This window comes from Eretmochelys imbricata, chromosome 4 (genome assembly GCF_965152235.1).
Source record: "Eretmochelys imbricata isolate rEreImb1 chromosome 4, rEreImb1.hap1, whole genome shotgun sequence".
NCBI classification, from domain to species: Eukaryota; Metazoa; Chordata; order Testudines; family Cheloniidae; genus Eretmochelys; species Eretmochelys imbricata.
Window position 1 is genome coordinate 70,902,141 of NC_135575.1, and position 13,104 is coordinate 70,915,244.

Below are 13,104 nucleotides of genomic sequence, written 5' to 3' on the forward strand. Positions count from 1 at the left end.
TCCTTCTTCCCTTTTTTAAAGATTGGCACTACATTAGCCTTTTTCCAGTCATCCGGGACTTCCCCGGTTCGCCACGAGTTTTCAAAGATAATGGCCAATGGCTCTGCAATCACAGCCGCCAATTCCTTCAGCACTCTCGGATGCAACTCGTCCGGCCCCATGGACTTGTGCACGTCCAGCTTTTCTAAATAGTCCCTAACCACCTCTATCTCCACAGAGGGCTGGCCATCTCTTCCCCATTTTGTGATGCCCAGCGTAGCAGTCTGGGAGCTGACCTTGTTAGTGAAAACAGAGGCAAAAAAAAGCATTGAGTACCTTAGCTTTTTCTACATCCTCTGTCACTAGGTTGCCTCCCTCATTCAGTAAGGGGCCCACACTTTCCTTGGCTTTCTTCTTGTTGCCAACATACCTGAAGAAACCCTTCTTGTTACTCTTGACATCTCTCGCTAGCTGCAGCTCCAGGTGCGATTTGGCCCTCCTGATTTCATTCCTACATGCCCGAGCAATATTTTTATACTCTTCCCTGGCCATATGTCCAACCTTCCACTTCTTGTAAGCTTCTTTTTTATGTTTAAGATCCGCTAGGATTTCACCGTTAAGCCAAGCTGGTCGCCTGCCATATTTACTATTCTTTCGACTCATTGGGATGGTTTGTACCTGTAACCTCAACAGGGATTCCTTGAAATAGAAATAGGGATAGAGGGACTATACTGGGCTAAGGAGTTTGCAGGGGAGGAACAGGAACTGGGAGTTGGGCGGGGGGAGTCCAGGCCGGGCAAGGACCCTGGGAGTGGGTTCTGTTGGATTTTCTTTGTTGGGTCTGTCCTGTAGTAGGTAACTTCTGGGTACCCTTCTGGCTCTGTCAATCTGTTTCTTCACTTCAGCAGGTGGGTATTGTAGTTCTAAGAACGCTTGATAGAGATCTTGTAGGTGTTTGTCTCTGTCTGAGGGGTTGGAGCAAATCCGGTTGTATCGTAGAGCTTGGCTGTAGACAGTGGATCGTGTGGTGTGGTCTGGATGACATGTAGGTAAGCATTGAGGTCAGTAGGTTTCCGGTATAGGGTGGTGTTTATGTGACAATCACTTATTAGCACTGTAGTGTCCAGGAAGTGGATCTCTTGTGTGGACTGGTCCAGGCTGAGGTTGATGGTGGGATGGAAATTGTTGAAATCATGGTGGAATTCCTCAAGGGCTTCTTTTCCATGGGTCCAGATGATGAAGATGTCATCAATGTAGCGCAAGTAAAGTAGGGGCATTAGGAGACGAGAGCTGAGGAAGCGTTGTTCTAAGTCAGCCATAAAAATGTTGGCGTATTACATACCCCAGGTTTCCTATTCTGGGCCATTATCTTTCCTCTGATATCATATGATTGCAATATCTGGTCCATACTGTCCACTACTCCCATGTGTTGTGCCATGTGGGAACCTGCTCACTTCAAAACACTTTAACAATGTTCCCTGTATGGATTGTGGAGAGGACATACACATCTTTTTGGTGAATGTATTTTACAGCCTACATTTCCTCAATATCAGAGCACTTACCACCCCAAACTCATGCTTGGTTTGCAATGACATTTTTGCGGTTAGTCTTTATTGTTTTACCCAATAGTGCCATAATACTGGCTCTTTAGTAATCCATGAATAATTCTTATGCACACTTACTGTTGCACAGAACTGAGCTGGGAGAGAATGAATTCCTGAAGTATTCCCTTGCTAATGTATTTACTGAGCAAGAGCACTGGGACTGGTCTAGGCAGCTGCAGTATATGGGAAAATAAATAATCACTAGATAAATACTGGGTAAATGTGAAAATCTAAGGCATCCAACTTGGCACCAGGCGTCCATTTACGTAATTTAAGCATGACTGCACACAGCAAGCTCTTAGACAAGCAGACTAGCTCAGCCTCCATGGGTACCACATCACCACCACTCACGCTTTCATCAGTGGCCTTATTACTGGAATTAAAATCACTGCTATCAGCCACAAAATTATGGTTATAGCTGCAGCAACTTCAGCTGCCAATCATATGACCTGGTATTCATCTCAAATGTAGAACTGTATGTGACAAAGACTCAAAAATGAGGGACAGAAATTATTCATGCAGGAACTCAAAATGCTGTGGGATTCATTCCGCTAGTTTAAATAATTCTTTAAGATCAAATTAATGATTCTTTGTTTCTCATGTAAATAACCATTAACAATAAAAGTGAGAGGATATTAAATTTGTGGGGAACATAACGTTGGAACTAATACAAATGACAGCCCTCGAAATTAGGGTCAGTTGAGCCATTATATAAATTAAGGGAGAGATTTTCAGAGACACAAATGGCAGGTAGGTACTAAAATCCCATTGACTTTCAATGAAAAGTCAAAAAGAAAAGGAGTACTTGTGGCACCTTAGAGACTAACCAATTTATTTGAGCATAAGCTTTCGTGAGCTGCAGCTCACTTCATCGGATGCATACTGTGGAAACAGTATGAAAAGTCAGCGTCTTTCTGTCATTTGTGCCTTTGAAAATCTCCTCCTGAGCCTAAGAAACATGCATATCATTGAAACTTTTTCATATTGTCCTCTATATTAAGGATAGCGAACTGCATGTGACACAATTATTAAATTATAGTTGTTCCCTCCACTACTACATGGATTCAGATCTGTCACTACATGGGTCAATTCACAATTCAACATGAAAGGAAAAAAATTACAATAAGAGTCATATAATTCTGCCTTCCCAGGGCCCATCTGTCCCTGCACCTGGTGGTAGTCATCAGGATTTTTCTTCAGCATGAATTCCATGTGTTGTTTGTTTGAGGGTAAAATGAAGTATTTCTGCAGCAAATAGTGAATGCTGTTTGCTGGACATGTCCTCTGATTAATGTAAAATTCATTTCGGCTCCAAAATTTCATGGCTGTCGTTCTAGGATCAAATGCCATATCATCTGCAAAAGCAATACATTATGCTTTATTGAAAAAAGAAAGAGACCCTAGAATGTCATTATTTACAATCATTAACAGAACCATTAAATCTGTAAACTGAAATCCCATTTCCACTGAAGTCAATGGTGTAAAGATTACTCTTATCTGGAAGTGGGGTTATATATAATAAATATATAATAGAGGTTGGGATTTTCAAAAGAGCCTGAGGGAGCTAGGCACCCAATTCCCACTCAAATTCAAATGAAGTTTGATGTCTAATTGACTTAGGCTGCTTTGAACACACCAGTTAGAATTCATAGTTAATTTTATATTGGAAGGTACTGCAAATAACCAAAGGAGATAGAAAAAGAATACAGTGGGACAGAGAGAGGTTAGAAACATAGATGGAAAATAACATGGATCTACAGTGATATTCAACTTGAACAAATACAAACTTGCCTAGTACATCTGGAAGAAAAATCGTTGAAATCCAGATATTCAGTGGGAATGAGAAAATTAGGAAAAAATATACTGAAGACAACATAGGAATGATACACATCTGATTTGCTCTACATTATGTGCAATGTGACATGGCCACTAAAAAGGCATTGTATCACAGAGAAGATATCTCCTTTCTATGTAACACAGGCGCAATTGCACTTGGGAATATCGCATTTAGTTCTTAGCACCTTTGTTTTAATGGAAAAGTATTAGCACATTGCAGGGAGTTCTGAGAAAAGGACTAAAAATGGCTGTCTGTGTTAACAAGCCAGTAATGATTCAAATAGCACGCATGATGCCTTGATAAAGGCTGCAGATGAGAACTTCATTAACCTTTCTGTTTGCTTTGCTCAAACTACCAGCATCATTTCAGTCTCATCTGGATTGTGCTCAAGCCAGATATCCCTCATTCACATTACTATGATTATCTAATTATCTAATTAGCTAATTATCTACTTCAAGAGCATAAATGCAAAGGGCAGAAGTACAACTAGAAGTAACTGAGTAATAGTTATGAAAGGGAAAATCTTTCCAGGCAATGCTATTAGGCTGCAGAATAAAGACATAGAAGACATTCCAACACTTGAGACTCTAAAAACTATACTGAACAAAGAAAAGAACATGTGTGCTCAACCTGGGCACTGTGAATAGGTCCAGGGCTGTCAAAACCACCCATGCTTTTATTTAAGGTGCTAGATGGAAAGTGGGTCCCAAAACTTTTCTGTTATAACAAGGCGGCATGGCACATAAAATGCTGAGAAATAGTTGTACTAAGACATGTACTTCAGGGAGTAATCCTATTTTGGGAAGGTGATTAAATAGAAGACCTGAAAGATTTTTCAATTTCTGATTTGTGATTTTAGAAAAAGGTGATTTCATATCAAGGTGAGTGAGACTCTTTTTTCCTTTCAATAAAAAGATGACAATTTAGGGAAAATCCTTTCCTGCTGATATGAAATACATTTTGACACCAATAAATCCTAGTAGACATGAAAGAAATGAAAATAGAATTAAAATTACTATAGCATGTCACCTGCCTTTATGCCAGTCCAGAGGACTCCATCATACCGTAATGAAATAAGAGGCTAGAATAAATTGTAATCTTCCCTACTAGTGACAGATGTTTAAACTACATTATTTGTTTCATTTTTTTATTCCAAATTATGAGAGACTGCTGTGTTAGAAGGTTTACAATACAGGTTTTTCAGTGTAGGTATTGGCAAAAAGAGATTGTCTATAGAAAAAGCAGATGGTTTGGGAACTTGCTACCTGGCAGTAAGGATTCTAATCAGCATAAGATGCTTTTGTCTCTTACTGGGAATGGTTCAAAGAAAAGGTCTCGGATATACCCAAGAGGTTTGTTCTTTTTCATCTTCACTTTCCTACTAAACCTATCCAGCAGTGAAGAGGTTGGCATAACAGTTCACAATGGTGATTAGTTAATAAATATTTTTCAACCACATGTAAAAAACAAATCCCATCTCATTTCCTCTATACTTGGCACAAAAGTAATAATCTCTGCTGTCAATATGTCCTTTTTACCAGCAGGAGTATTAGAATAGTAAGCAGGTTCTGTTCTTTTGTTTTTGTTGGAGAGAATCTTCTTTCAGACCCTAATAGTTTAGGACCAACCCTTAAGTAGTAAAAGCCTATTTATAAAGATATACAGTAGGTAAGTAACTAGTTCACAAATGTAACAGAATCATTAATGTGTGAATTAAAATAAGTACATAAGTACACAAAATGTACTGCCTTTTTTTACTGGCAGCATATCACATAGAATTTTAGTGCATTTTAAGGCAAAAGTACTACTGCTTTCAAATAAGTAGGCAATCATTATTAATTAATAAGGACAAATTCATTTAGTGGTTACGTGGATGCAACACCTAATTTGAAAACTATCTAGAATAGAAGAATACATTTTACGTTTTAATGGATGGTCTGTTTTAATGGATGTTGCAAACTATCACCATGGAAGTTAATCCCACAAAGTACATATTGTTATCTTTTACACTGAAATAGAAAAGTGGCTGACTTGCAAAGATACATTAATAAATATGTTCTCTCTTGCTTTTACTGAAGATAGTTCAAGGCAAGTTACAGTGGAGCATGATACTGATTTTAAGTAGTTTTTTTAAAATAAACAAACAAATTAAAATGATTAAAACAGTTTAACAAAATCCCCAAAGGACAAGAAGAAATGTCTCTAATAGCTATTGATCCAGGGTTTTTGGTTTTTTTAAAAAAGCTAAACAGAGGTCTGCAAGAAGTGTTCCATGCCACAGATTAGGAATATACTGGAGGGTTGTGGATTAATTCTTGTCTTCTAGTGAGGAGAAAATAATATGTCATTGTTTTGCTTAAGGATCTTTTGAATGTTGCTATATCCATCAGCAGTAGAAACCCATCTATAAAATATCATTTGGCTAACCTGTGTATTCCGAGCACATACATACACACACAAAATAGAATTGGGTTTTTAATACTTTTTCTGTTAAAGTGAATCTCATCATTCAAATAAGATTAGCCTCTGAACAACCTGTAATTTTTAACATCCTATCTTAAAGAGATACCATCAACTTGAAAATCACATTTTCATCAAAAAATGCTGTATCTACTATAGTTACAAATAAAACCTAAATTTACTATAACTGAAAGAGATTACAGATTCTTTTTCAGTTTACACACACTGTGAATTTGATCACACACTCTATATAGTCAGTTTCATGGTTTAGTTGATGATCAGTTGGATTTACTGTCTCGTGCCCTATCATGATGACATCATTCTTATATACTCTAGAGGAAGCTCACATGCATGCTCTTTCCTAAGAGCTAGAGGAGATGTTGACCAGTGTTGACAAATTAGAGACTTGGACATCACTATATTACCGATGATTTAGACCTACAAATATGGAGACCAGTGTGTGAAAACCTGTCCTAGGTTTCAACACCCGCAATATAAACTTAAAAAGCTGCTTTTCATCACCAACTGCCGCCTTATCTACCTTAAAGCAACAAGAAGACAATGAGTCATTCAGAGGCCAAAGAGGAACAACAATTCATGATTCTTATAATAGAATTCCCATTTTTTCAACATAATAGGGACAGAAGATAAAGGTATTTAGTCTTGTCCTTTTTTCTGCCAGTGATTTTTTTAGGAGCTGACCCATGACCCTACTCTGTTCTTAGAGGAAGGCATGTCACCATCAGCCCCAAGTATGTCACTAGACACCACTGATGTCTAGTTAGCCCTTGAAATCATTCAAGACAGGTAGTAAATCACAGACTTTCCAGAGAGCATCTGCTAGCAAATGGTAGGCAAGGTTGCAAGCTATTCAAAATCTTCTGTCTCTACAAATCAGTCTCGTTGTTACTTATAGCCAGAGCCCCACATTTTCTGTGGCACAACAGGTGGAAATTCTGCAATGAACCCTGCCCCGCTCATTCCTGCCATATGCCAACTGTAGATTCTACAGCTGACCCAAAATGTTGGAAAAAACTTTCCTAAGCAGACAATTTCATTCAATTAAACATCAACACAAATAACACAACAAAGTTGATTTACCAGTTACCTTATAGTAACACATTAGCCTTTGCAGAAGTCATGAAAGGAAGAGGAACTGGAACTGGAGTATTTGGCAATTAGCAGCAGAATAGAAGGGCTTTTGCCACTGAAGACTATTTAACAGCTGGGAAAGAAATGGATGGCTAGGTGCCACTTTTGGGGATGGACCTTCTTTCTGTTACAGTGGAGAGGATTTGGAGGGGGATCATCTATTCTTTCCTTCCCTCTTCCTCCCTAGATGGAAGCTCTCATAAGTGTTAAGATTCTTCTCTCATTCCTGTTCCTCGGAGAGGAGAGAGATTATATATCTTCATCCCTTATACATAGGTAATTTCTGGCAAATCTTATTCACTCCTTCACTTTACAGTGAAGTCATCTCTTTGTGAATAAATGACTCTTTGATGTAGTCAAATTAGACATACATAGTCCTGGCTACCAGTTTTCACTTTCAACAAAAAAACTTTAATTTAAGATTGAAATCTGACTTTTGATATGAAATAGGCATTATCTTAAATTTTGGCATGTTACATATGAATGTCTGAGCACCATTGCTGATTTCCCAAGATATAAAGTGATGCACAGTGAGTATCAGAGAATAGGTTGAGCCCATAACTAAATTGCCCATATGGATTAACATAAGGCATAGCTAGAGGAAAGACATGCCTTCCCTCCAAGCTCCCCCTGCAAGACTCTGTCTATATGAGTATTTTAATGAGCTTTTAGTACCAATTACATTCATGAGCCAAAAACTTTGTCACACCCTCTTTAAAAAAAAGAACCACTTCACCATTTTTTCTGACATAAGAGATATGTCTAAGTATCTCCAGCCCAAACAGAAAAAGCAATGTCATGGGCTTTTTAACTATCTAGAAAAGTTCCATTTTAACCCTATTACTTAGTGCTTATATTTCTATTACAGCACTGTGCTTAAATTAACTAATTAATCCTGACACTACCAGGAAAGTATTTTATCCCACATTTTACAGCTGGGGTGTTAAGGCAACTTGGCTGCAAACAGATCCATAAGGGCAGGCTCCTATACCAGTATGAAACCCCACTGACTTCAATTTCAAGACGCAGATGATGCAGCCCTTGTGGCTCACAGTATTGATGCCCTACAACATCTTATTACCAAGTTCTCTGAGTCATGCAAAATCTTTGGGCTATCAATAAGAAGACTGTTATAATGCACCAAGGTTCTTCAGACTCAGTTCCAGATATCACCTTAGAGGGTATTTGTTTCCAGCAATGTAGATCTTGATGCTGAGCTCACTAGTAGAATAGGCAAAGCAGCCAGGAACTGTGGTCCTTTGCAAGACAGAGCTAGGAACAGTAATGAATTGTCAACTAAAGTGAAAATCCATATTTATGAGACATGTTTTATCCACTCTTCTATATGGCTCAGAAACATGGATGACTTATGCCAAACATATCAAAAGACTAAACAGCTTTCATAACAGATGCTTGCGTAAAATCCTTTGAATAAGATGACAAGACAGAGTGACAAAGGTAGAAGTGTTAACTTGTGTAGGTGTGTCATTCATGGGAATGTTGATTAATAAGAAAAGACTCAGGTGGCTTGGACATGTTGAGCAAATGGCAGATTACAGGATCCCAAAGAGCGTGCTGTTATCTGAAGCTCATAAAGGGTCTAGAAAGAGAGCCAGACCACTTGCAGATTTCCTCTTGCAGAGATGACTTAGTAGCATTTGTAACTCTGTGGAGATTGGGAAAGGAGTACAGAATGCCATTCTGTTTGGCAGAATCAGCTTGTAGATGAAGCGAGGCGGACTGGATCAAGGTTTTTGATGACTGGCATCAGAGGAGGAAAGAATCAAAGCATTGCTAGTATGGAGGTGTGCCTGACCCGTGAACAGGACTGTCACTCATGCATTGGACTCAGCAGCCATCAGAGAACTCATTGGTGCATACACCATGCTCTGTAAGAGAGACGGTGCCATTGATTGGTTGAGGAGAAAAATAGAATAGGGTGGCACTGGGATAATCACGAAAACCGTGTCAACACATGGCCAGAAGACATACTGCTGTAGCTTCATGAGTCAGATACCCACTGTGATCATATTGTTACTCCTTTTTTGACCCAAGAAGTTAGCCAATATTCTGAGTCCTGACAGTTGTTTTGTAAGGAGAAGAAATTGATGAGGGAGTCAGGTATCTTTGATGCAATTCAGTTTATTTACAAAGAATGCACAAAGTCCCATTTTCCCTGAACATAGTAGGAATCAAGCAACATGATTCTTTGCTCAGTGCTCCAAGCCCTTTCTAGCCAGCACGCAGCCCAAAACCTCTCTCAGCTTTTTCTCAGGGCCATGCTACCAGTGTTTCTGTGGCCGTGTCTGCTGCTTCCTTGTTTCCTTTTCTCGTCTTTCTTCCTCTCTTTTACAGACACCCAACACTTCACAAAATCATACTTAGCAAAACCTCTCCACCCATACATGCCTGGCATGTGCATTTGTTTTGGGTGAAAACTGTTATTTTTCCATCTATCTGATTCCACAATAGAGTTTAACTGTTTCTTATATTTATCCCAAATGAATGGTGGCTGATGAATGGCAATTTCAATGAGGTTTAACCCAAACCATAATGATCTATAAAGATAGAAGAAACCTGAGATATAAAGATACAATTCAAATTCTGTTAGACATAATGTTTTGGAAAAATGAGACCTTGTAGACCCCCAAGCCAGAACACTCTGAGCAGAGACAGAAAAGAATATTTTAAAATATGAACACATTGTTAATAAAAACAAACATACTGAAAAAGGCCACTGCATAAAAGTATGCTCCTTGTACTGAACACCCATAGTTCCCCAATGTTTTCTTGGAAGCCCACACTTATGTTGCAATAACTCTAATACTTCAGACAGCCCTGAACCATTAATGCTTTATATTATAGGAATTTATATTATATAGGAATGTTAATAATGAGAAGACAGTAAATATTATAGTATCGCCAAATCCTAGCTGGTCTGGGCCTTTCACAGCTAAAAATAAATGCTCACATTCATCAAAGGTAATAGTCACTGAGAAGCCACCCACAGGAGAGATACACTAATAAAAAGAGATCAAGTGCTGAATATAGCCATTCAAGAGGGAGACAGATAAACTAATTGAGTTAAAGAGATCTAGTCCCAAACACAGCCACTTAAGAGAAAGGCAGATATTAATGGATTTAAAGATCAAGTAATGAACATAGACACTGAAGAGAGGGATATATGTATAGAGAGATCAAGAACTGAAACATACACCTGAGAAAAAGACTCAGTGATGAAACCATGCAAAAACTGAACAACTGAATTCATATTGTATTAAATAGAAGAGATGCACACATTGTTACCTAACCTAATAGAACACGGGCCTTCGAGGGAAAATATAGCAGTGATATATAGCATACAATTTTGACAGTTTTTAGAATCAGATGTAGTGAGGTTTGTCACTCTTCTGGCAATATGATGTATTCATGTTTTATGATTATATCCAGATTCACAGAAGTTAAGGCTAGAAGGGAGAATTAGATTATCTAGTCTAGCCTCTTCTTTAGTACAGATCATAGAATTACATCCAGTTACCCTGCTACTGAGGCCAAAAAATATTGTTTTACTAAAGCATATCTTCCAGAAAGGCATCCAGTCTTGAGTTGAAGACTTCTAGAGATGGAGAATCTACTACTTTCCTGGTATTTTTTTCCAAAGGTTAATCATCTCCACTGTTAAAAATGTGTGCCTTATTTCTAATTTGAATTTTGTCTGGCAAACAATATTTTTCCAATAATTGTTGAAGTTTGCACCACTGTATCTTCACTGCTAATTGATACCCATGCTAGCTAGATTAAAGCTAGTGTGGGTAAACTGACCAGATCTGCAATCACACTTCTGATTGCAATTAGAGGCATACCCTGTCTTTAATTGTAAGGCAATCTTTCCAGTGCTCACATAATTTTGATGACTTTCTCGATACTGTTTCCTTCTATTTCCATAGATACTATGTACTAACACCAAAAAGAGAATTATAAGGTTTTATAGTTTATCACTAGAAAGCCAAGAAATGCCAAAATTAAGGGGTTATCTGCACTTGAAATTATAGATGGTCAGAAATTTATTATTATACAAAAAATTTTGACACTGTTTTGTTTTCATCAAAAAATTTCTCTAAAATGTTTGAGGCTTTCAGCTTTTCATTGAAAAAATGCAGACACACACACAAAACTGAACAAACATGGACATTTGTCCTGGAAAAAAAAAATGCTGATGGTAATTTTTGACCAGCTCCACCTGTAACTTCATCTCCGAATTAAAATACTAGTTTTTGTCTGCTTATTTTTAAACTGTTACCTTTAAAACATTTATGGCTTTAACACAGACATTTCCAGATATTTCTTATGAAAACATTCAAACTGTATGTAATAATGCACGTATTTACTTTATGTCTTGGTGAATACCAAGTAAAGATTTTCCTCTTGTTAGTTTCATGACATCTTTTCTCTTCCCTATTCCAGTTAAGACTTTCACAAACCTTGTCTATGTTCCTTTTTATACAATTGTGTCTATGAAGATGTTTCATTGTCATTTCCAATCCATGATGCACATATTTTCAGGCAGTTAACACATTCAGCTAACAGATTATTACAAGGCTCTTTATTTTCATCCGCTTGATGCCCTCATCACATCTGATGTACGAAAGTAGTCCTGTTCAGTCACTCAAGGTTAAGATCATGTAGCATTAATCAGTATACAAAACAGATATATCTATTTAGAAACTCAAGCTAAGCACTTTATTCCAGTTATACAAGAATGTTTGGTACAACACCCCTCAGCACTAATATACATTTTCTCTTATGTGTTGAACAGTAACATGATTAGATATGAGGTAAAGCAATGCAGTTATCAGAATTCTGAGTGGGGGGTTGAAGCTATTCAGAACAAGCTTCATATCAAATAACATTGCTTTAATGCTTCATTCCTGGAAGAGATTTGTAGGCAAGAACCAAGCTGCATAGAAAAAAAAATCAGTTCCCATAATGCAATTACGCCTGCCTCTTATCTGAGGAGTAATGGAATGCATTATTTTTATGGTACTTCTTATTATCAGACAACCCACAATGCAAACCACAAGATAGAGAAAATAAGAACTAACTAATAGGTGTACTCTATTTTCAAAGGAAAAAGTCTTTAAAGTTAATGTTGCTATAGCTATACATTTTAAAACAGAGAGAAAATTAACATTTAAGATCAACAACTATTTGAAATAACAAATCACATAATTAAACTAAAACATAGATTTAATACCTGTCAATATACACACATAGATTACAGCTACAACTGACCGATAATTACATAATTTTGTGAAATTGAAGGGCCTTCTCTATCTACATTATGAACTTATCTAGTTCCCATTATTGTAATATCTGCAGGCCTCCAACATTGTTTAATATAGAAATAATAATATTGCTCTTTCTTCCACTTAATCTGTAAGGATTATAGTATGATTAGCTTATAGGAGATGTGGTGGTGGGCGGACTGGAAATATATTTTTTATATAAGAGTGAGTGCATTGTTCACCTTGGTTTGTGAGTGAAAGCTAAGCAAAAATAAGGGGGGGGAGGGAGGATAAGAATTTGTTCTGTGCCTATTAGAGGCCACTTTTGTGGTTGTCCTGATCCTGAGCTTCTTTGCAGTCGTCTTCTTCAGTGCTTAGCTGAACTGTCAGCTATAGCGATCATTTGGTCCATTCCAAGGGCTTGACAGTCCGAGAGTCCAATGCTAGAACAGACTTGCTGCACCTATGTAATAGGTGGTCTGCCTCTGAGCCACCTCCACCCCTCAGTTGGAATTTTATCCTGGATGTTTCAAGCCACCAGGAGAACAGCTTTCACTTAACGTCTTGCGGCATTCTGGCGACACATTCAAAAAGCATAAGATGGATCACAAGCTAAATGAGAGTCAATAGTATAATACTGGTGCAAAAAAAAAGGCCAACATCATTCTGGGAATGTAGTAGCAGGAGTGTTGTAAGCAAGACATGAGAAGTAATTCTTCCACTCTACTCTGTCCTGATTAGGCCTCAACTTGAGAATGTCCAGAGAAGAGCAACAAAGTGATTCAAG